Source organism: Salmo salar, chromosome ssa12 (assembly GCF_905237065.1).
Source record: "Salmo salar chromosome ssa12, Ssal_v3.1, whole genome shotgun sequence".
Lineage (NCBI taxonomy): Eukaryota > Metazoa > Chordata > Actinopteri > Salmoniformes > Salmonidae > Salmo > Salmo salar.
In genome coordinates this window covers 16324564-16343817 of record NC_059453.1, presented here as the reverse complement: position 1 = coordinate 16343817, position 19254 = coordinate 16324564, and the positions used below count along the sequence as shown (strand labels likewise).

Genomic DNA, 19254 nt, shown 5'->3' with positions numbered 1-19254 from the left:
CTCTCTCCCGCTCCCACTTTCCTTCTCATCTCTCCCCCTTTCCCCCTCTCATCCTCCCTTTGCCTCTCTCTCCCTTTTTTCTCTCTCCTTTCTCTCCCCCTCCCTTTCTCCCTCTCTTGCTCTCTCTGACTTTCCCTCTCTCGCTCTCTTTCCCTCCTCTCTCCTTTTCTTCTCCCTCTCTCCCTTTCTTCTCCCTCTCCTCTCCCTTTTCTTCTCTCTCCCTCTCCTCTCCCTCTCTTTTTTCTCTCTCCCTTTCCCCCTCATCCTCCCTTTTTTCTCTCCCCTCCCCTCTCATCCTCCCTTTCCCCCCCTCTCTATGTCCCTTTCTTCTCTCTCCCCCTCCTGCTCTCCCCTTTTCTTCTCCCTCTCTCCCTTTATTCTCCCTCTCTCCCTTTTCTTCTTTCCTTTTCCCCCTCTTTTTTCTCTCTCGCCCTCTCTCCTTTTCCCCCTCTTGCTCTCTCCTTTTCCCCCTCTTGCTCTCTCATCCTCCCTTTGCCTCTCTCTCCCTTTTTTCTCTCTCTCCACTCTTCTCTCTCCCGCTCCCACTTTCCTTCTCCTCTCTCCCTTTCCCCCTCTATCTTTTCCCTCTCCCCTCCCTCTCCTCTCTCCCTTTTTTCTCTATCGCCCCGTATCTCTCGCTCTCCCCTCACGCTCTTCTCACTCCCCCTTTTTTCTCTCTTTCTCTCTCCCTCTCTCCTCTCTCCCTTTTTTCTCGCTCTCCCTCTTTCTCCCCCTCTTTCTCTCCCTCTCTTTCTCCCCCTTTCGTCTCTCTCCTTTCTCTCTTATTTTCCTCTCTCGCCCTTTCCCTCTCTCCTCTCTTCTCTCCCCCTCCTCTCTCTCCCTCTCCTCTCTGCTCTCTCCCTTCACCTCTCCCCCTTTCCCTTTCTCTTGCTCTCTCCCTTCCCTTCTCTCTCTCTCGCCCTTTCCCCCTCTCTTTCCTCTCCCCCCTCTCGCCCTTTCCCTCTCTCGTTCTCCCTCTCTCTCCCCCTTTCCCTCGATCTCTCCTTTTCCTCTCTCCCTTTTTTCTCACTCCTCTCTCCCTTTCCCTCTTTCCCTTTCTCTCGCTCTCTCCCTTCCCCTCGATCTTCTTCCCCTCTCCCCATCCCCTCTCTCCCGCTCTTTTCTCTCTCTCCCCCTTTCCCTCTCCTCTCTCTACTTTCTCTCGCCTCGCTCTCTTTCTCTCTCCCCCTTTCCCTCTTTCTCCTCTCGCCTTTCCCTCTCTCGTTCTCCCTTTCTCTCGCTCTCTCCCTTTCTCTCGCTCGCTCTCTCTCCCTTTTTGCTCGCTCTCTCTCGCTCTCCCTTTCTCTCGCTCTCTCGCTCTCCTTTCTCTCTCTCGCTCGTCTCGCTCTCTCGCTCCTTTCTCTCTCTCTCCTCTCCTTTTCCCTCGCTCTCCTCTCCCTTTTCCCCCTTGCCCTGTCTCTCCCCTGTCCCTCTCCTTTCTCTCGCCCTTTCTCTCGCTCTCTCTCCTTTCTCTCGCTCGCTCTCCCTTTCTCTCGCTCGCTCTCCCTTTCTCTCTCTCTCTCCTCCTTTTCCCTCGCTCTCCTCTCCCTTTCTCTATTTTTTTGTCCATCAATTTTTCTTGCTCTCTTCCTTTCTCTCGCTCTCTCCCTCTCTCTCCCTTTCTCTTTGTCCATCAATTTTTCTCGCTCTCCCTTTCTCTTGCTCTCTCCTTTTCTCTCGCGCTCTCCCCCTCTCCCTTTCCAATGGATGCAATAGCGCTATGTGTCTACCAGATGGAGGTATTGGAACAAAATTAACATCCATCTGGTGGCCACATAGCGCTATTGCATCCATTGGCTTTATCACTGACACTGTCAGCCAATCCAAAGACATCTCTCTCCCTCTCTGTCATATTTTTCTCTGCAACAACTGTTTAACTTTCCCTCTCCCTTTTTTCTTTCTCTCTCTCCTTTTCCCTCTCTCCCTCTCCTCTCTCTGCCTTTCCCTTTCTCTTGCTCTCTATTTTTCTTTCTCTCCCCCTCCTTTTCCCTCGCTCACTCTCGCTCTCTCCCTTTTTTTCTCTCTCCTTTTCCCTCTCTCCCTCTTCTCTCTGCCTTTCCCTTTCTCTTGCTCTCTATTTTTCTTTATCTCCCCCTCATTTTCTCTCTCCCTTTCCCTCTCGCTCTCCCTCGCCCTATCTCTCTCCCTCTCTCGGTCTCCCTCTCTCCCCCTTTCCCTCGATCTCTCCTTTTCCTCTCTCACTTTTTTCTCACTCCTTCTCTCTCCCTTTCCCTCTTTCCCTTTCTCTCGCTCTCTCCCTTCCCCTCGATCTTCTTCCCCTCTCCCCATCCCCTCTCTCCCGCTCTTTTCTCTCTCTCCCCCTTTCCCTCTCCTCTCTCTACTTTCTCTCGCCCTCGCTCTCTTTCTCTCTCTCCCCCTTTCCCTCTTTCTCCTCTCGCCTTTCCCTCTCTCGTTCTCCCTTTCTCTCGTTCTCCCTTTCTCTCGCTCTCTCCCTTTCTCTCCCTTTCTCTCCCTTTCTCTCGCTCTCTCTCCCTTTCTCCCTTTCTCTCGCTCTCTCTCCCTTTCTCTCGCTCTCTCTCCCTTTCTCTCGCTCTCTCTCCCTTTCTCTCGCTCTCTCTCCCTTTCTCTCGCTCTCTCGCTCTCTCTCCCTTTCTCTCGCTCTCTCTCCCTTTCTCTCGCTCTCTCGCCCTTTCTCTCGCTCTCTCTCCCTTTCTCCCGCTCTCTCTCTCTCCCGCTCTCTCTCTCTCCCGCTCTCCCTCTCTCTCTCTACCCCTTTCCCCGTCTCGCTCTACCCCTTTCCCCGTCTCGCTCTCTACCCCTTTCCCCGTCTCGCTCTACCCCTTTCCCCGTCTCGCTCTACCCCTTTCCCCGTCTCGCTCTCTCTCTACCCCTTTCCCGTCTCGCTCTCTACCCCTTTCCCCGTCTCTCCCTTTCCAATGGATGCAATAGCGCTATGTTGCCACCAGATGGAGGTATTGGAACAAAATTAACATCCATCTGGTGGCCACATAGCGCTATTGCATCCATTGGCTTTATCACTGACACTGTCAGCCAATCCAAAGACATCTCTCCCCTCTCTGTATTTTTTCTCTGCAACAACTGTTTAACTTTCCCTCTCCTTTTTTTCTCTCTCTCCTTTTCCCTCTCCCTCTCCTCTCTCTGCCTTTCCCTTTCTCTTGCTCTCTTTTTCTTTCTCTCCCCCTCCTTTTCCCTCGCTCACTCTCGCTCTCTCCCTTTTTTTCTCTCTCCTTTTCCCTCTCTCCCTCTCTTCTCTCTGCCTTTCCCTTTCTCTTGCTCTCTATTTTTCTTTATCTCCCCCTCATTTTCTCTCTCCCTTTCCCTCTCGCTCTCCCTATCTCTCTCCCTCTCTCGGTCTCCCTCTCTCCCCCTTTCCCTCGATCTCTCCTTTTCCTCTCTCACTTTTTTCTCACTCCTTCTCTCTCCCTTTCCCTCTTTCCCTTTCTCTCGCTCTCTCTCCCTTTCTCTCTCTTTCTCTCTCTCCCTTTCTCTCGCTCGCTCTCGCTTTCTCTCGCTCGCTCTCCCTTTCTCTCGCTCGCTCTCCCTTTCTCTCGCTCTCCTCTCCTTTTCCCTCGCTCTCCTCTCCCTTTCCCCCTTGCCCTGTCTCTCCCCCTGTCTCTCGCTCTCTCCCCCTGTCTCTCGCTCGCTCTCCCTTTCTCTCGCTCGCTCTCCCTTTCTCTCGCTCGCTCCTCCTTTTCCCACGCTCTCCTCTCCCTTTCTCTATTTTTTTGTCCATCAATTTTTCTTGCTCTCTTCCTTTCTCTCGCTCTCTCTCCCTTTCTCTTTGTCCATCAATTTTTCTCACTCTCCCTTTCTCTTGCTCTCTCCCTTTCTCTCGCGCTCTCCCCCTCTCCCTTTCCAATGGATGCAATAGCGCTATGTGTCTACCAGATGGAGGTATTGGAACAAAATTAACATCCATCTGGTGGCCACATAGCGCTATTGCATCCATTGGCTTGATCACTGACACTGTCAGCCAATCCAATGACATCCCCCCTCTCTCTCTCTCTCCCTTTCCCCCTCTCTTTTCTCTCTCTCCCTTTCCCTCTCTCCCTTTTTTCTCTCTCTCTTTTCCTCTCTCGCACTCTTTCCCTTTCTCTCCCCCTCCCCTTGCTCTCTCTTCCTTTCCCTCCTCTCGCACTCTTTTCCTTTCTCTCCCCCTCCCCTTTCTCTTGCTCTCTCTTCCTTTCCCTCCTCTCTCCTTTTCCCTTGCTCTCTCTTCCTTTTCCCTTGCTCTCTCTTCCTTTTCCCTCGCTCTCTCCCTTTCTCTCTCCCTCCCTTTTTTCTCTCCCTCCCTTTTTTCTCTCTTTCCCTCTCTCTCTTTCCCTCTCTCCCTCTCCTCTCTCTGCCTTTCCCTCTCCTCTCTCTGCCTGTCTCTCTCTCGGTCTCCCCTCTCCCTTTTTTCTCTATCGCCCCGTATCTCTCGTCTCCCTTTTTTCTCTTTCCCTCTCTCCTCTCCCCCTTCTCTCATCTCTCCCTTTTTTCTCTCAATTTTTCTTTCTCGCTCTCCCTCTCGCTCCCTTTTTCTCTCCCTCTCGCTCCCTTTTTCTCTCCCTCTCTCGTCCTTTCCCCCTCTCTCCCTTTCACTCTCTTCTCTCTCCCTCTCCCTTTTTCTCTCTCCCTTTCCCTCTTCTCTCTCTCTCCTTTTCCTCTCTCCCTCCCCCTTTCTCTCTCCCTTTCCCTCCCTTTTTTCTCTCCCCTCACTCTCTTCTCTCTCCCTTTCCCTCTCCCTCCCTTTTTTCTCGTCCTTTCCCGTTCTCTTCTCCTCTCTCCCTTTTCTCTCCTCTCTCCCACTCTCTTCTCCCCCTTTCTCTTCTCCCTTTTTTCTCTCTCGCTCTCTCCTTTCCCCCTCTCTTTGTTCTGTTTTTGGTTTCTCTTTTTTTTCCTCTCCCTCTTCCGCATTTGTCTCTCCCTTTTTCAATCTTACTAGGTGAACATTTTTTTAAATGGTTTTTAATGCCTAGAGGGGGGTGCTGGGGTCCATGGCTGGGTAGTGAGCACCCCCCACCCGGGCCATTTTGGACGTTTTTCAAAAAATCTTCCAAAAAACGACAGTCCAACTTCTCTCTCGTTGCACTATTTTCAGCTTTTGCTCCAGACTGTCCAGCCATGCACCGTGCAATTTTTTAAATGTTTTTATTCCTTTATGGGAATGCTGGAGGTCTTCTCCCTATTTTCCTCTACCCCACTATTTACCCCTCCCATATTTCACTTCCGACCCCTATTTCCTGCCACTTTTCCCCTCCCATATTTCCCTTGCTCTCCTCTATATTTTCCACCCCACTATTTTCCCCCTCCTTTTCCCTCACCCCATTTGAATTCTATCCCGCCCTTTTCACTCTCTCCCACTCTTCTCCCCCTTTTGTCTTTCTCCCTCTTTTTCTCTTCCCCCCATGTCATTGGATTGGCTGACAGTGTCGGTGATAAAGCCAATGGATGCAATAACGCTATGTGGCTACCAGATGGAGTAATGGAACAAAATTAACATGAAGTCACTGCCATTATGGCACAATTTCCAATGGTATTTAAAAAATATTTTACAGGTAATACTAGGAGGAAGGTGGATGCCCCACCCCAAAACATTATATATAGGGGTCAAAAGGGGTCAAAATAAGGAACGCTTCACGAATTTGCGTGTCATCCTTGCGCAGGGCCATGCTAATCTTCTCTGTATCGTTCCAATTTTAGTATATGTGCTGCCGAAGCGAGCACAATACAGACATAGGAGAGGCCCTCATATATAGAGCACAACCCCCTGACGTTTCGGATCCTGGTTGGGGTCAAACAGACCTTCAGAGGCTCAAAAACCACCCATAGAAGATTCCCACAGGATATTGTATGGACATGAACCTGGTTGGGATAATAATGGCTACCTTGTGTGTTGTAATGTTCTAGCCTCTGCCTCAGAGAGTTGCAATGTATGCTGGGTGATATGCGAGTACACTGTCCCGTCTAGGACGTTGATAGGGTAGAACATAACGACGTAACAAAAGCCTTCGCACAAAACCCCACCCACTCACTGAAACCCGACACTCTCTGGCGCTGCATTCACAAAGGTCCTCACACACAGACGTAGCAGGAAATGTTGTGAAGCCTACGCCAACAATACCCTAACATGGGGATTTTAAAATCTTGTACCTTATGTGGTAAGAAAGAAAGTGAACAACTGTAAAAACTGCTGTTTTGTGACATTTTGACTTTAGTTATAGATGTAGAGACATTTAATTGATTATTTTAAGGAATGATTCTAGACTAAAATGTAGTGTAATAAGCTTTTGGACTCCTCCCCCTGCTGGTTTGAGTTGCTCTTCCCCTGGTCTTTGTTCCCCACCCTTCCCCCGCTCTCTGCAACATGGCCCGGCCAAAGACACTTATAACTAACTCCCCATTTAGTAGCGAGAGAAGCAGAATAGAGCGACACAGAAGAGTAGTAGAGACAGAGAGAACTAGAACGAGAGAAACAGCAGAGCGACAGAGAACTAGATATTCATATGTGGCCGGAAGGTGACTGTTTCAACTTTCATGTTGACACATTGCCAGTGTGGTTCAATAAGAGTTTTTTAAAACTGGTGGTGGGGGGAGAGAGAGAGGGGAGCAGGTAGGGGGAAAGAAAATTGGTTAAGAGAAAAGGGAGGGAGAGGAAAAAGAAAGTGGAATTAAGGTAAAAAGACAGAGGAGAGAATACGTGAGAGAAAAAAGTTTAAAAAGGGGGAGCGAGGGGAGAAAAAGCCACAAACACTTGTAGCAGTGAAAAATGAGAGTGAAAGGGGAGTGAGAGCAGGGGAGAGCTCCACTGGCTTCAGTTGAAGCTCGCATTTGCTACAAGACCATGGTGCTTGCCTTTGGAGCTGTGAGGGAAAGGCACCTCCGTACCTTCAGGCTCTGATCAGTCCCTACACCCAAAGAAGGGCACTGCGTTCATCCACCTCTGGCCTGCTCGCCTCCCTACCTCTGCGGAAGCACATTTCCCGCTCAGCCCAGTCAAAACTGTTCGCTGCTCTGGCACCCCAATGCTGGAACAAGCTCCCTCACGACGCCAGGACAGCGGAGTCAATCACCACCTTCCGGAGACACCTGAAACCCCACCTCCTTTAAGGAATACCTGGGATAGGATGAAGTAATCCTTCTTACCCTCCCCCCCCAAAAAGATATAGATGTACTATTGTAAAGTGGTTGTTCCACTGGACAACATCAGGTGAATGCACCAATTTGTAAGTCGCTCTGGATAACAGTGTCTGCTAAATGGCGTAATGTGAGAGAGAGGGCGAGAGGGAGAAGAAAAATGAGAGAAGGGGGAGAGAGAAAAAGACAGGGAGAGGGGAGAAAAAAGGGGGAGGGGGGGGAAAGGGGAGAGAGGAGAAGGAAAGTGGGAGCGGGAGAGAGAAGAGTGGAGAGAGAGAGAGAGGGAGAAAAAGGGAGAGAGAGGCAAAGGAGGATGAGAGAGCAAGAGGGGAAAGGGAGAGAGCAAGGGGGAAAAGGAGAGGGCGAGAGAGAAAAAGAGGGGGAAAAGAAAGGGGGGGGGGGAAAAAGGGAGAGAGGGAGAAGAAAAGGGGAGAGCAGGAGGGGGAGAGAGAAGAAAGGGACAGAGGGAGGGGAGGGGGAAAGGGAGGGTGAGAGGGGGAAGGGAGAGAGAAAAAAGGGAGGAAGAGGGGGAAAGGAGAGAGAGGAAAAAGAGAGGGAGAGGAGAGGGAGAGAGAAGAAAAGGGAGAGGGGGGAGAAGAAAGGGAGAGAGGGAGAAGAAAGGGAGAGAGGGAAAAGGAGAGAGGAGGGAAAGAGGAGCGAGAGGGAAAGGCAGAGAGAGGAGAAAGGGAGAGAGCAGGGCAAAGGGAGTGAGAAAAAGGAGGGAGGGGGAGAGAGAAAAGGAGGGAGGGGAGAGGGGAAAGGGAGAGAGAGCGAGATAAGGGAGAGAGCAAGAGGGGGAAAGGCAGAGCGAGAGAGGGAAAAGGAGAGAGGGAGAAGTAAAGGGAGAGAGAGAAAAAAAAGGAGAGAAGAGGGAGAGGGAAAAAAGAGGGTGAATGAGAAGTGATAAGGGGGAGAGAGAGAAAAAAGGTAAGGGGGAGTGAGAAAAAGGTGGAGAATGAGGAGAGAAAAGGGGGGAGAGCGAACAAAAGTGGAGTGAGAAAAAGGGAGGAGAGAGCGACAGAAAGGAATAGAAAGAGAGAAAAAGGGGAAGGGAGAAAGAGGAAGAGAGAAAAAGGGGGAGAATAAGGAGCGAAAGGGGAGTTAGGAAAAGGGAGAGAAGGGAGAGCGAGGAAAGGGGAGAGAGCGAGAGAAAAGGGGGGAGTGAGGAGAAAAAGGGGAGAATGAGGAGAAAAAATAGAATTTTTTTGAAATCAGAAAACCGAGTCCAAATTCTCTCTCATTGCACGATGTTCAGCTCTTGTTCCACAGACTAAGTCCAGATGTGCACCTGGTAATTGAACGGGTTACCAGGTGCAAATTCCGGTATGGCTCTAAATGGCTTCAGGGGGTTGCTGGAAGTCCATGGCTGGGTAGTTAGGGGAAATAGGAGGAAAATATGAGGACGGGAGCATAGGGGGAGGGCCAAATTAGAGCTGTGGAAAATATATGGGGGAAAAAATAGGGGGGTTGAAATAGGGGAGGGGAAAATGATTTACCTTCCCCTCCCCTATATTTTTCCCCACTATTTTCCCCTCCTGGATTTCCCCTACCCTATTTTTTTCCCACTATTTTCCCCTTTATATTTTCCCACTTTTTCCATTCTCCCTATACCCCCTCCCCCATATTTTTTTTCCCTTTCCCTCTCTCTCTCTCCCTTTTTCCCTCTCCCTTTTTTCTCTCTTCCCTCTCACTCGCCACTCTCCCCTCCCGCTCTCTCCCTTTTTCTCTCTCCTTTACTTCTCCCTCTCTCCCTTTCTCGCTCTCCTTTTCCCTCTCCCTTTTTCTCCCTCTCTCCCGCTCCCTCTTTCCTTCTCCTCTCTTCTCCCTCTCTGCCTTTTCCCCTCTCTCTCCCTTTTCCCCTCTCATCCTCCCTTTTTCTCTCTCCCTTTCCCTCTCTCCCTTTTTCTTTCTCCCCTCTCACTCTCCTCTCTCCCCCTCCCTCCCTTTTTCTCCCTCCCTTTGCCCTGCTCTCTCCCTTTCTCCCTCTCTTTTTTCTCTCGTCCCTTTCCCCCTCTCTCCCTTTTCTTCTCCCTCTTGCTCTCTCCTTTTTTTCTCACTCTACTCTCTCTCTCCCCTTTCCCCCTCTCATCCTCCCTTTTTTCTCTCTCCTCTCTCCCCCTCACTTTCTCCCTCTCTTGCTCTCTCTGCCTTTCTCTCCTCTCTCCTTTTCTTCTCCCTCTCTCCCTTTTTCTCCCCCTTTTCTTCTCTCTCCCTCTCCTCTTTTTTCTCTCTCCCTTTTCCCCCTCTTGCTCTCTCCTTTTTTCTCACTCTACTCTCTCTCTCCCCCTTTCCCCCTCTCATCCTCCCTTTTTCTCTCTTCTCTCTCTCCCCCCTCACTTTCTCCCTCTTGCTCTCTCTGCCTTTCCCTCCTCTCTCCTTTTCCCTCCTCTCTCCTTTTCTTCTCCCTCTCTCCCTTTTTCTCCCCCTTTTCTTCTCTCTCCCTCTCCTCTCTCCCTTTCCCCCCTCTCCCATCCCTTTTTTCTATCTCCCTTTCTTCTCTCTCCCCCTCCTGCTCTCCCCTTTTCTTCTCCCCCTCTCTTTTCTTCTTTCCTTTTCCCCCTCTTTTTTCTCTCTCCCTCTCTCCTTTTCCCCCTCTTGCTCTCTCCCTTTCCCCCTCTCATCCTCCCTTTGCCTCTCTCTCCTTTCTCCCTCTTTTCTCTCTCCACTCTTCTCTCTCCCGCTCCCACTTTCCTTCTCATCTCTCCCCCTTTCCCCCTCTCATCCTCCCTTTGCCTCTCTCTCCCTTTTTTCTCTCTCCTTTCTCTCCCCCTCCCTTTCTCCCTCTCTTGCTCTCTCTGACTTTCCCTCTCTCGCTCTCTTTCCCTCCTCTCTCCTTTTCTTCTCCCTCTCTCCCTTTCTTCTCCCTCTCCTCTCCCTTTTCTTCTCTCTCCCTCTCCTCTCCCTCTTTTTTCTCTCTCCCTTTCCCCCTCATCCTCCCTTTTTTCTCTCTCCCCTCCCCTCTCATCCTCCCTTTCCCCCCCTCTCCCCTCCCTATGTCCCTTTCTTCTCTCTCCCCCTCCTGCTCTCCCCTTTTCTTCTCCCTCTCTCCCTTTATTCTCCCTCTCTCCCTTTTCTTCTTTCCTTTTCCCCCTCTTTTTTCTCTCTCGCCCTCTCTCCTTTTCCCCCTCTTGCTCTCTCCTTTTCCCCCTCTTGCTCTCTCATCCTCCCTTTGCCTCTCTCTCTCCACTCTTCTCTCTCCCGCTCCCACTTTCCTTCTCCTCTCTCTCCCCCTCTCTTTTCCCTCTCCCCTCCCTCTCCTCTCTCCCTTTTTTCTCTATCGCCCCGTATCTCTCGCTCTCCCCTCACGCTCTTCTCACTCCCCCTTTTTTCTCTCTTTCTCTCTCCCTCTCTCCTCTCTCCCTTTTTTCTCGCTCTCCCTCTTTCTCCCCCTCTTTCTCTCCCTCTCTTTCTCCCCCTTTCCTCTCTCTCCTTTCTCTCTTATTTTCCTCTCTCGCCCTTTCCCTCTCTCCTCTCTCTTCTCTCCCCCTTTCTCTCGCTCTCTCTCCCTCTCCTCTCTGCTCTCTCCCTTCACTCTCTTCTCTCTCCCCCTTTCCCTTTCTCTTGCTCTCTCCCTTCCCTTCTCTCTCTCTCGCCCTTTCCCCCTCTCTTTCCTCTCCCCCTCTCGCCCTTTCCCTCTCTCGTTCTCCCTCTCTCTCCCCCTTTCCCTCGATCTCTCCTTTTCCTCTCTCCCTTTTTTCTCACTCCTCTCTCCCTTTCCCTCTTTCCCTTTCTCTCGCTCTCTCCCTTCCCCTCGATCTTCTTCCCCTCTCCCCATCCCCTCTCTCCCGCTCTTTTCTCTCTCTCCCCCTTTCCCTCTCCTCTCTCTACTTTCTCTCGCCCTCGCTCTCTTTCTCTCTCCCCCTTTCCCTCTTTCTCCTCTCGCCTTTCCCTCTCTCGTTCTCCCTTTCTCTCGCTCTCTCCCTTTCTCTCGCTCGCTCTCTCTCCCTTTTGCTCGCTCTCTCTCGCTCTCCCTTTCTCTCGCTCTCTCTCGCTCTCCCTTTCTCTCTCTCGCTCGCTCTCGCTCGCTTTCTCTCGCTCCCTTTCTCTCTCTCTCCTCTCCTTTTCCCTCGCTCTCCTCTCCCTTTCCCCCTTGCCCTGTCTCTCCCCCTGTCCCTCTCCCTTTCTCTCGCCCTTTCTCTCGCTCTCTCTCCCTTTCTCTCGCTCGCTCTCCCTTTCTCTCGCTCGCTCTCCCTTTCTCTCTCTCTCTCCTCCTTTTCCCTCGCTCTCCTCTCTATTTTTTTGTCCATCAATTTTTCTTGCTCTCTTCCTTTCTCTCGCTCTCTCTCTCTCTCTCCCTTTCTCTTTGTCCATCAATTTTTCTCGCTCTCCCTTTCTCTTGCTCTCTCCTTTTCTCTCGCGCTCTCCCCCTCTCCCTTTCCAATGGATGCAATAGCGCTATGTGTCTACCAGATGGAGGTATTGGAACAAAATTAACATCCATCTGGTGGCCACATAGCGCTATTGCATCCATTGGCTTTATCACTGACACTGTCAGCCAATCCAAAGACATCTCTCTCCCTCTCTGTCATATTTTTCTCTGCAACAACTGTTTGTAACTTTCCCTCTCCCTTTTTTCTTTCTCTCTCTCCCTCTCCTCTCTCTGCCTTTCCCTTTCTCTTGCTCTCTATTTTTCTTTCTCTCCCCCTCATTTTCTCTCTCCCTTTCCCTCTCGCTCTCCCTATCTCTCTCCCTCTCTCGGTCTCCCTCTCTCCCCCTTTCCCTCGATCTCTCCTTTTCCTCTCTCACTTTTTTCTCACTCCTTCTCTCTCCCTTTCCCTCTTTCCCTTTCTCTCGCTCTCTCCCTTCCCCTCGATCTTCTTCCCCTCTCCCCATCCCCTCTCTCCCGCTCTTTTCTCTCTCTCCCCCTTTCCCTCTCCTCTCTCTACTTTCTCTCGCTCTCTCTCCCTTTCTCTCGCTCTCTCCCTTTCTCTCGCCCTTTCGCTCGCTCGCTCTCCCTTTCTCTCGCTCTCTCTCCCTTTCTCTCGCTCTCTCTCCCTTTCTCTCGCTCTCTCTCCCTTTCTCTCGCTCCCTTTCTCTCGCTCTCTCTCCCTTTCTCTCGCTCTCTCGCTCTCTCTCTCGCTCGCTCTCGCTCTCTCTCGCTCGCTCTCGCTCTCCTTTTCCCTCGCTCTCCTCTCCCTTTCCCCCTTGCCCTGTCTCTCCCCCTGTCTCTCCCTCGCTCTCTCCCTTTTTTTCTCTCTCCTTTTCCCTCTTTTTCTCTCTCCCTTTCCCTCTCCCCCTCATTTTCTCTCTCCCTCTCGCTCTCCCTCTCCCTCTCTCCCCCTTTCTCTCGATCTCTCCTTTTCCTCTCTCACTTTTTTCTCACTCCTTCTCTCTCCCTTTCCCTCTTTCCCTTTCTCTCGCTCTCTCCCTTCCCCTCGATCTTCTTCCCCTCTCCCCATCCCCTCTCTCCCGCTCTTTTCTCTCTCTCCCCCTTTCCCTCTCCTCTCTCTACTTTCTCTCGCCCTCGCTCTCTTTCTCTCTCTCCCCCTTTCCCTCTTTCTCCTCTCGCCTTTCCCTCTCTCGTTCTCCCTTTCTCTCGTTCTCCCTTTCTCTCGCTCTCTCCCTTTCTCTCCCTTTCTCTCGCTCTCTCTCCCTTTCTCCCTTTCTCTCGCTCTCTCTCCCTTTCTCTCGCTCTCTCTCCCTTTCTCTCGCTCTTTCTCTCGCTCTCTCGCTCTCTCTCCCTTTCTCCCGCTCTCTCTCCCGCTCTCTCTCTCCCGCTCTCTCTCTCTCCCGCTCTCTCTCTCTCCCGCTCTCTCTCTCTCTCTACCCCTTTCCCCGTCTCGCTCTACCACCCCTTTCCCCGTCTCGCTCTACCCCTTTCCCCGTCTCGCTCTCTCTCTACCCCTTTCCCCGTCTCGCTCTCTCTCTACCCCTTTCCCCGTCTCGCTCTCTACCCCTTTCCCCGTCTCGCTCTCTCTCTACCCCTTTCCCCGTCTCGCTCTCTACCCCTTTCCCCGTCTCGCTCTCTCTCTACCCCTTTCCCCGTCTCGCTCTCTACCCCATTCCCCGTCTCGCTCTCTACCCCTTTCCCCGTCTCTCCCTTTCCAATGGATGCAATAGCGCTATGTTGCCACCAGATGGAGGTATTGGAACAAAATTAACATCCATCTGGTGGCCACATAGCGCTATTGCATCCATTGGCTTTATCACTGACACTGTCAGCCAATCCAAAGACATCCCCCTTCTCTCTCTCTCTCCCTTTCCCTCTCCCCCTCATTTTCTCTCTCCCTTTCCCTCTCGCTCTCCCTGTCTCTCTCCCTCGCCCTGTCTCCCTCTCTCCCCCTTTCCCTCGATCTCTCCTTTTCCTCTCTCACTTTTTTCTCACTCCTCTCTCCCTTTCCCTCTTTCCCTTTCTCTCCCTTTCTCTCTCTTTCTCTCTCTCCCTTTCTCTCGCTCGCTCTCGCTTTCTCTCGCTCGCTCTCGCTCGCTCTCCCTTTCTCTCGCTCGCTCTCCCTTTCTCTCGCTCTCCTCTCCTTTTCCCTCGCTCTCCTCTCCCTTTCCCCCTTGCCCTGTCTCTCCCCCTGTCTCTCGCTCTCTCCCCCTGTCTCTCGCTCGCTCTCCCTTTCTCTCGCTCGCTCTCCCTTTCTCTCGCTCGCTCCTCCTTTTCCCACGCTCTCCTCTCCCTTTCTCTATTTTTTGTCCATCAATTTTTCTTGCTCTCTCCCTTTCTCTCGCGCTCTCCCCCTCTCCCTTTCCAATGGATGCAATAGCGCTATGTGTCTACCAGATGGAGGTATTGGAACAAAATTAACATCCATCTGGTGGCCACATAGCGCTATTGCATCCATTGGCTTGATCACTGACACTGTCAGCCAATCCAATGACATCCCCCTTCTCTCTCTCTCTCTCTCCCTTTCCCCCTCTCTTTTCTCTCTCTCCCTTTCCCTTTCTCTCCCCCTCCCCTTGCTCTCTCTTCCTTTCCCTCCTCTCGCACTCTTTTCCTTTCTCTCCCCCTCCCCTTTCTCTTGCTCTCTCTTCCTTTCCCTCCTCTCTCCTTTTCCCTTGCTCTCTCTTCCTTTTCCCTTGCTCTCTCTTCCTTTTCCCTCGCTCTCTCCCTTTCTCTCTCCCTCCCTTTTTTCTCTCCCTCCCTTTTTTCTCTCTTTCCCTCTCCTCTCTCTGCCTTTCCCTCTCCTCTCTCTGCCTTTCCCTCTCCTCTCTCTGCCTGTCTCTCTCTCGGTCTCCCCTCTCCCTTTTTTCTCTATCGCCCCGTATCTCTCGTCTCCCTTTTTTCTCTTTCCCTCTCTCCTCTCCCCCTTCTCTCATCTCTCCCTTTTTTCTCTCAATTTTTCTTTCTTGCTCTCCCTCTCGCTCCCTTTTTCTCTCCCTCTCGCTCCCTTTTTCTCTCCCTCTCTCGTCCTTTCCCCCTCTCTCCCTTTCACTCTCCTCTCTCCCTCTCCCTTTTTCTCTCTCCCTTTCCCTCCCTTTTTTCTCTCCCCTCACTCTCTTCTCTCTCCCTTTCCCTCTCCCTCCCTTTTTTCTCGTCCTTTCCCGTTCTCTTCTCCTCTCTCCCTTTTCTCTCCTCTCTCCCACTCTCTTCTCCCCCTTTCTCCTCTCCCTTTTTTCTCTCTCGCTCTCTCCCTTTCCCCCTCTCTTTGTTCTGTTTTTGGTTTCTCTTTTTTTTCCTCTCCCTCTTCCGCATTTGTCTCTCCCTTTTTCAATCTTACTAGGTGAACATTTTTTTAAATGGTTTTTAATGCCTAGAGGGGGGTGCTGGGGTCCATGGCTGGGTAGTGAGCACCCCCCACCCGGGCCATTTTGGACGTTTTTCAAAAAATCTTCCAAAAAACGACAGTCCAACTTCTCTCTCGTTGCACTATTTTCAGCTTTTGCTCCAGACTGTCCAGCCATGCACCGTGCAATTTTTTAAATGTTTTTATTCCTTTATGGGAATGCTGGAGGTCTTCTCCCTATTTTCCTCTACCCCACTATTTACCCCTCCCATATTTCACTTCCGACCCCTATTTCCTGCCACTTTTCCCCTCCCATATTTCCCTTGCTCTCCTCTATATTTTTCCACCCCACTATTTTCCCCCTCCTTTTCCCTCACCCCATTTGAATTCTATCCCGCCCTTTTCACTCTCTCCCACTCTTCTCCCCCTTTTGTCTTTCTCCCTCTTTTTCTCTTCCCCCCCATGTCATTGGATTGGCTGACAGTGTCGGTGATAAAGCCAATGGATGCAATAACGCTATGTGGCTACCAGATGGAGTAATGGAACAAAATTAACATGAAGTCACTGCCATTATGGCACAATTTCCAATGGTATTTAAAAAATATTTTACAGGTAATACTAGGAGGAAGGTGGATGCCCCACCCCCAAAACATTATATATAGGGGTCAAAAGGGGTCAAAATAAGGAACGCTTCACGAATTTGCGTGTCATCCTTGCGCAGGGGCCATGCTAATCTTCTCTGTATCGTTCCAATTTTAGTATATGTGCTGCCGAAGCGAGCACAATACAGACATAGGAGAGGCCCTCATATATAGAGCACAACCCCCCTGACGTTTCGGATCCTGGTTGGGGTCAAACAGACCTTCAGAGGCTCAAAAACCACCCATAGAAGATTCCCACAGGATATTGTATGGACATGAACCTGGTTGGGATAATAATGGCTACCTTGTGTGTTGTAATGTTCTAGCCTCTGCCTCAGAGAGTTGCAATGTATGCTGGGTGATATGCGAGTACACTGTCCCGTCTAGGACGTTGATAGGGTAGAACATAACGACGTAACAAAAGCCTTCGCACAAAACCCCACCCACTCACTGAAACCCGACACTCTGGCGCTGCATTCACAAAAGGTCCTCACACACAGACGTAGCAGGAAATGTTGTGTAGCCTACGCCAACAATACCCTAACATGGGGATTTTAAAATCTTGTACCTTATGTGGTAAGAAAGAAAGTGAACAACTGTAAAAACTGCTGTTTTGTGACATTTTGACTTTAGTTATAGATGTAGAGACATTTAATTGATTATTTTAAGGAATGATTCTAGACTAAAATGTAGTGTAATAAGCTTTTGGACTCCTCCCCCTGCTGGTTTGAGTTGCTCTTCCCCTGGTCTTTGTTCCCCACCCTTCCCCCGCTCTCTGCAACATGGCCCGGCCAAAGACACTTATAACTAACTCCCCATTTAGTAGCGAGAGAAGCAGAATAGAGCGACACAGAAGAGTAGTAGAGACAGAGAGAGAACTAGAACGAGAGAAACAGCAGAGCGACAGAGAACTAGATATTCATATGTGGCCGGAAGGTGACTGTTTCAACTTTCATGTTGACACATTGCCAGTGTGGTTCAATAAGAGTTTTTAAAACTGGTGGTGGGGGGGAGAGAGAGAGAGAGAGAGAGAAAATTTGGGGGAGAGAGGGGGAGGTAAGGGGGAAAGAAAATTGGTTAAGAGAAAAGGGAGGGAGAGGAAAAAGAAAGTGGAATTAAGGTAAAAAGACAGAGGAGAGAATACGTGAGAGAAAAAGTTTAAAAGGGGGGAGCGAGGGAGAAAAAGCCACAAACACTTGTAGCAGTGAAAAATGAGAGTGAAAGGGGAGTGAGAGCAAGGGGGAGAGCTCCACTGGCTTCCAGTTGAAGCTCGCATTTGCTACAAGACCATGGTGCTTGCCTTTGGAGCTGTGAGGGGAAAGGCACCTCCGTACCTTCAGGCTCTGATCAGTCCCTACACCCAAAGAAGGGCACTGCGTTCATCCACCTCTGGCCTGCTCGCCTCCCTACCTCTGCGGAAGCACATTTCCCGCTCAGCCCAGTCAAAACTTTTCGCTGCTCTGGCACCCCAATGCTGGAACAAGCTCCCTCACGACGCCAGGACAGCGGAGTCAATCACCACCTTCCGGAGACACCTGAAACCCCACCTCCTTTAAGGAATACCTGGGATAGGATGAAGTAATCCTTCTTACCCTCCCCCCCCAAAAAAGATATAGATGTACTATTGTAAAGTGGTTGTTCCACTGGACAACATCAGGTGAATGCACCAATTTGTAAGTCGCTCTGGATAACAGTGTCTGCTAAATGACGTAAATGTGAGAGAGAGGGGCGAGAGGGAGAAGAAAAATGAGAGAAGGGGGAGAGAGAAAAAAGACAGGGAGAGGGGAGAAAAAAGGGGGAGGGGAAAGGGAGAGAGAGGAGAAGGAAAGTGGGAGCGGGAGAGAGAAGAGTGGAGAGAGAGAGAAGAGAGGGAGAAAAAAGGGAGAGAGAGGCAAAGGGAGGATGAGAGAGCAAGAGGGGGAAAGGGAGAGAGCAAGAGGGGGAAAAGGAGAGGGCGAGAGAGAAAAAAGAGGGGGAAAAGGAAAGAAAAGGGAGAGAGGGAGAATAAAGGGAGAGAGGGAGAAGAAAAGGGGAGAGCAGGAGGGGGAGAGAGAAGAAAGGGACATAGGGAGGGGAGAGGGGGGGAAAGGGAGGATGGAGGGGAGGGAGAGAGAAAAAGGGAGGATGAGGGGGAAAGGGAGAGAGAAAAAAGAGAGGGAGAGGAGAGGGAGAGAAGAAAAGGGAGAGGGGGAGAAGAAAGGGAGAGAGGGAGAAGAAAAGGAGAGAGGAGGGAAAGAGAGCGAGAGAGGGAAAGTCAGAGAGAGCAAGAGAGGGAGAAAGGGGAGAGAAAGGAGAGAGAAAAAAGGGAGGATGAGAGGGGGAAAGGGGGGAGGAAAGTGGGAGCGGGAGAGAGAAGAGTGGAGAGAGAAAAGAGGGAGAAAAAAGGGAGAGAGAGGCAAAGGGAGGATGAGAGGGGAGAGAGCAAGAGGGGGAAAAGGAGAGAGGGAGAGAGAAAAGAGGGGGAAAAGGAAAGAAGAAAAGGGAGAGAGGGAGAAGAAAGGGAGAGAGGGAGAAGAAAGGGAGAGCAGGAGGGGGAGAGAGAAGAAAGGGACATAGGGAGGATGAGAGGGGAGGGGGAGAGAGAGGAGTGAGAGGGGAGAGAGAAAAAAGAGAGGGGGAAAGGGAGAGGAGAGGGAGAGAGGGGCAGAGAGGGAGAAGAAAAGGAGAGGAGGGAAAGAGAGCGAGAGAGGGAAAGGCAGAGAGAGAAGAGAGGGAGAAAGGGAGAAAGAAAGAGGGAGCGGGAGAGAGAAGAGGGGAGAGAGGGAGAAAAGGGAGAGTGAGGGGAGAGGGAAAAGGAGAGCGCGAGAGGGAAAGGCAGAGAGGGAGAGAGCAGGGCAAAGGGAGTGAGAAAAAAGGGAGGATGAAAGGGGAATGGGGGAAGGAGAGAGCGAGAGAAAGGGAGAGCGAGAAAAAAGGGAGAGAGCAAGAGGGGGAAAGGCAGAGCGAGAGAGGGAATAGGAGAGAGAGGGAGAGAGAGGGAAAGGGAGAGAGAGAAAAAATAGAGAGGGGGAAAGGGAGAGAGGAGAAGGAAAGTGGGAGAGAGAAAAGAGGGAGAGAGAGAGAGAAAAAAGGGAGAGTGAGTGGAGAGACAGAATAAAGGGAGAGAGGGAGAAGAAAAGGGGGAGAGGGAAAAGGAGAGAGGAGGGAAAGAGAGAGGGAGAGGGAAAAGGAGAGAGAGCAAGAGAGAGCAGGGCATAGGGAGTGAGAAAAAAGGGAGAAAGCGGAAGGGGGAGAGGAGAGTGAGAGGGGAGAGAGAAAAAAGGGAGCGAGGGAGAGAGGAAAAAAGGGAGGGTGAGAGGGGGAAAGGGAGAGAGAAAAAAGGGAGAGAGCAAGAGGGGGAAAGGCAGAGCGAGAGGGAAAAGGAGAGAGAGGGGGAAAGGGAGAGAGAGAAGAAGGAAAGAGGGAGCGGGAGAGAGAAAAGAGGGAGAGAGAGAGGGAGATAGGGGAGAGACAGAATAAAGGGAGAGAGGGAGAAGAAAAGGGGGAGAGGGAAAGAGAGAGGGAAAGGCAGAGAGAGGGAGAAAGGGACAGAGCAGGGCTAAGGGAGTGAGAAAAGGAGGGAGGGGGAGAGAGGAGAGTGAGAGGGGAGAGAGAAAAAAGGGAGGAGAGGGGGAAAGGGAGAGAGAGCGAGATAAGGGAGAGAGCAAGAGGGGGAAAGGCAGAGCGAGAGGGAAAAGGAGAGAGAGGGAAAGGGAGAGAGAGAAAAAATAGAGCGAGAGAGGGAGGGAGAGAGGAGAAGGAAAGAGGGAGCGGGAGAGAGAAAAGAGGGAGAGGGAGGGGAGAGACAGAATAAAGGGAGAGAGGGAGAAGAAAAGGGGGAGAGGGAAAAGGAGAGAGGAGGG

The 19254-nt window shown here is 51.2% G+C and overlaps 2 non-coding genes across 2 annotated transcripts; both read right to left on the bottom strand.

The window, feature by feature from the left end:
* Positions 1-5585: 5585 nt before the first annotated feature.
* LOC123725760 (U6 spliceosomal RNA) lies at positions 5586-5691 on the bottom strand. Its single transcript, XR_006758274.1, has one exon. It is a non-coding gene; the product is annotated as a U6 spliceosomal RNA (small nuclear RNA).
* Positions 5692-15447: 9756 nt separating this feature from the next.
* LOC123725759 (U6 spliceosomal RNA) lies at positions 15448-15554 on the bottom strand. Its single transcript, XR_006758273.1, has one exon. It is a non-coding gene; the product is annotated as a U6 spliceosomal RNA (small nuclear RNA).
* Positions 15555-19254: the final 3700 nt, after the last annotated feature.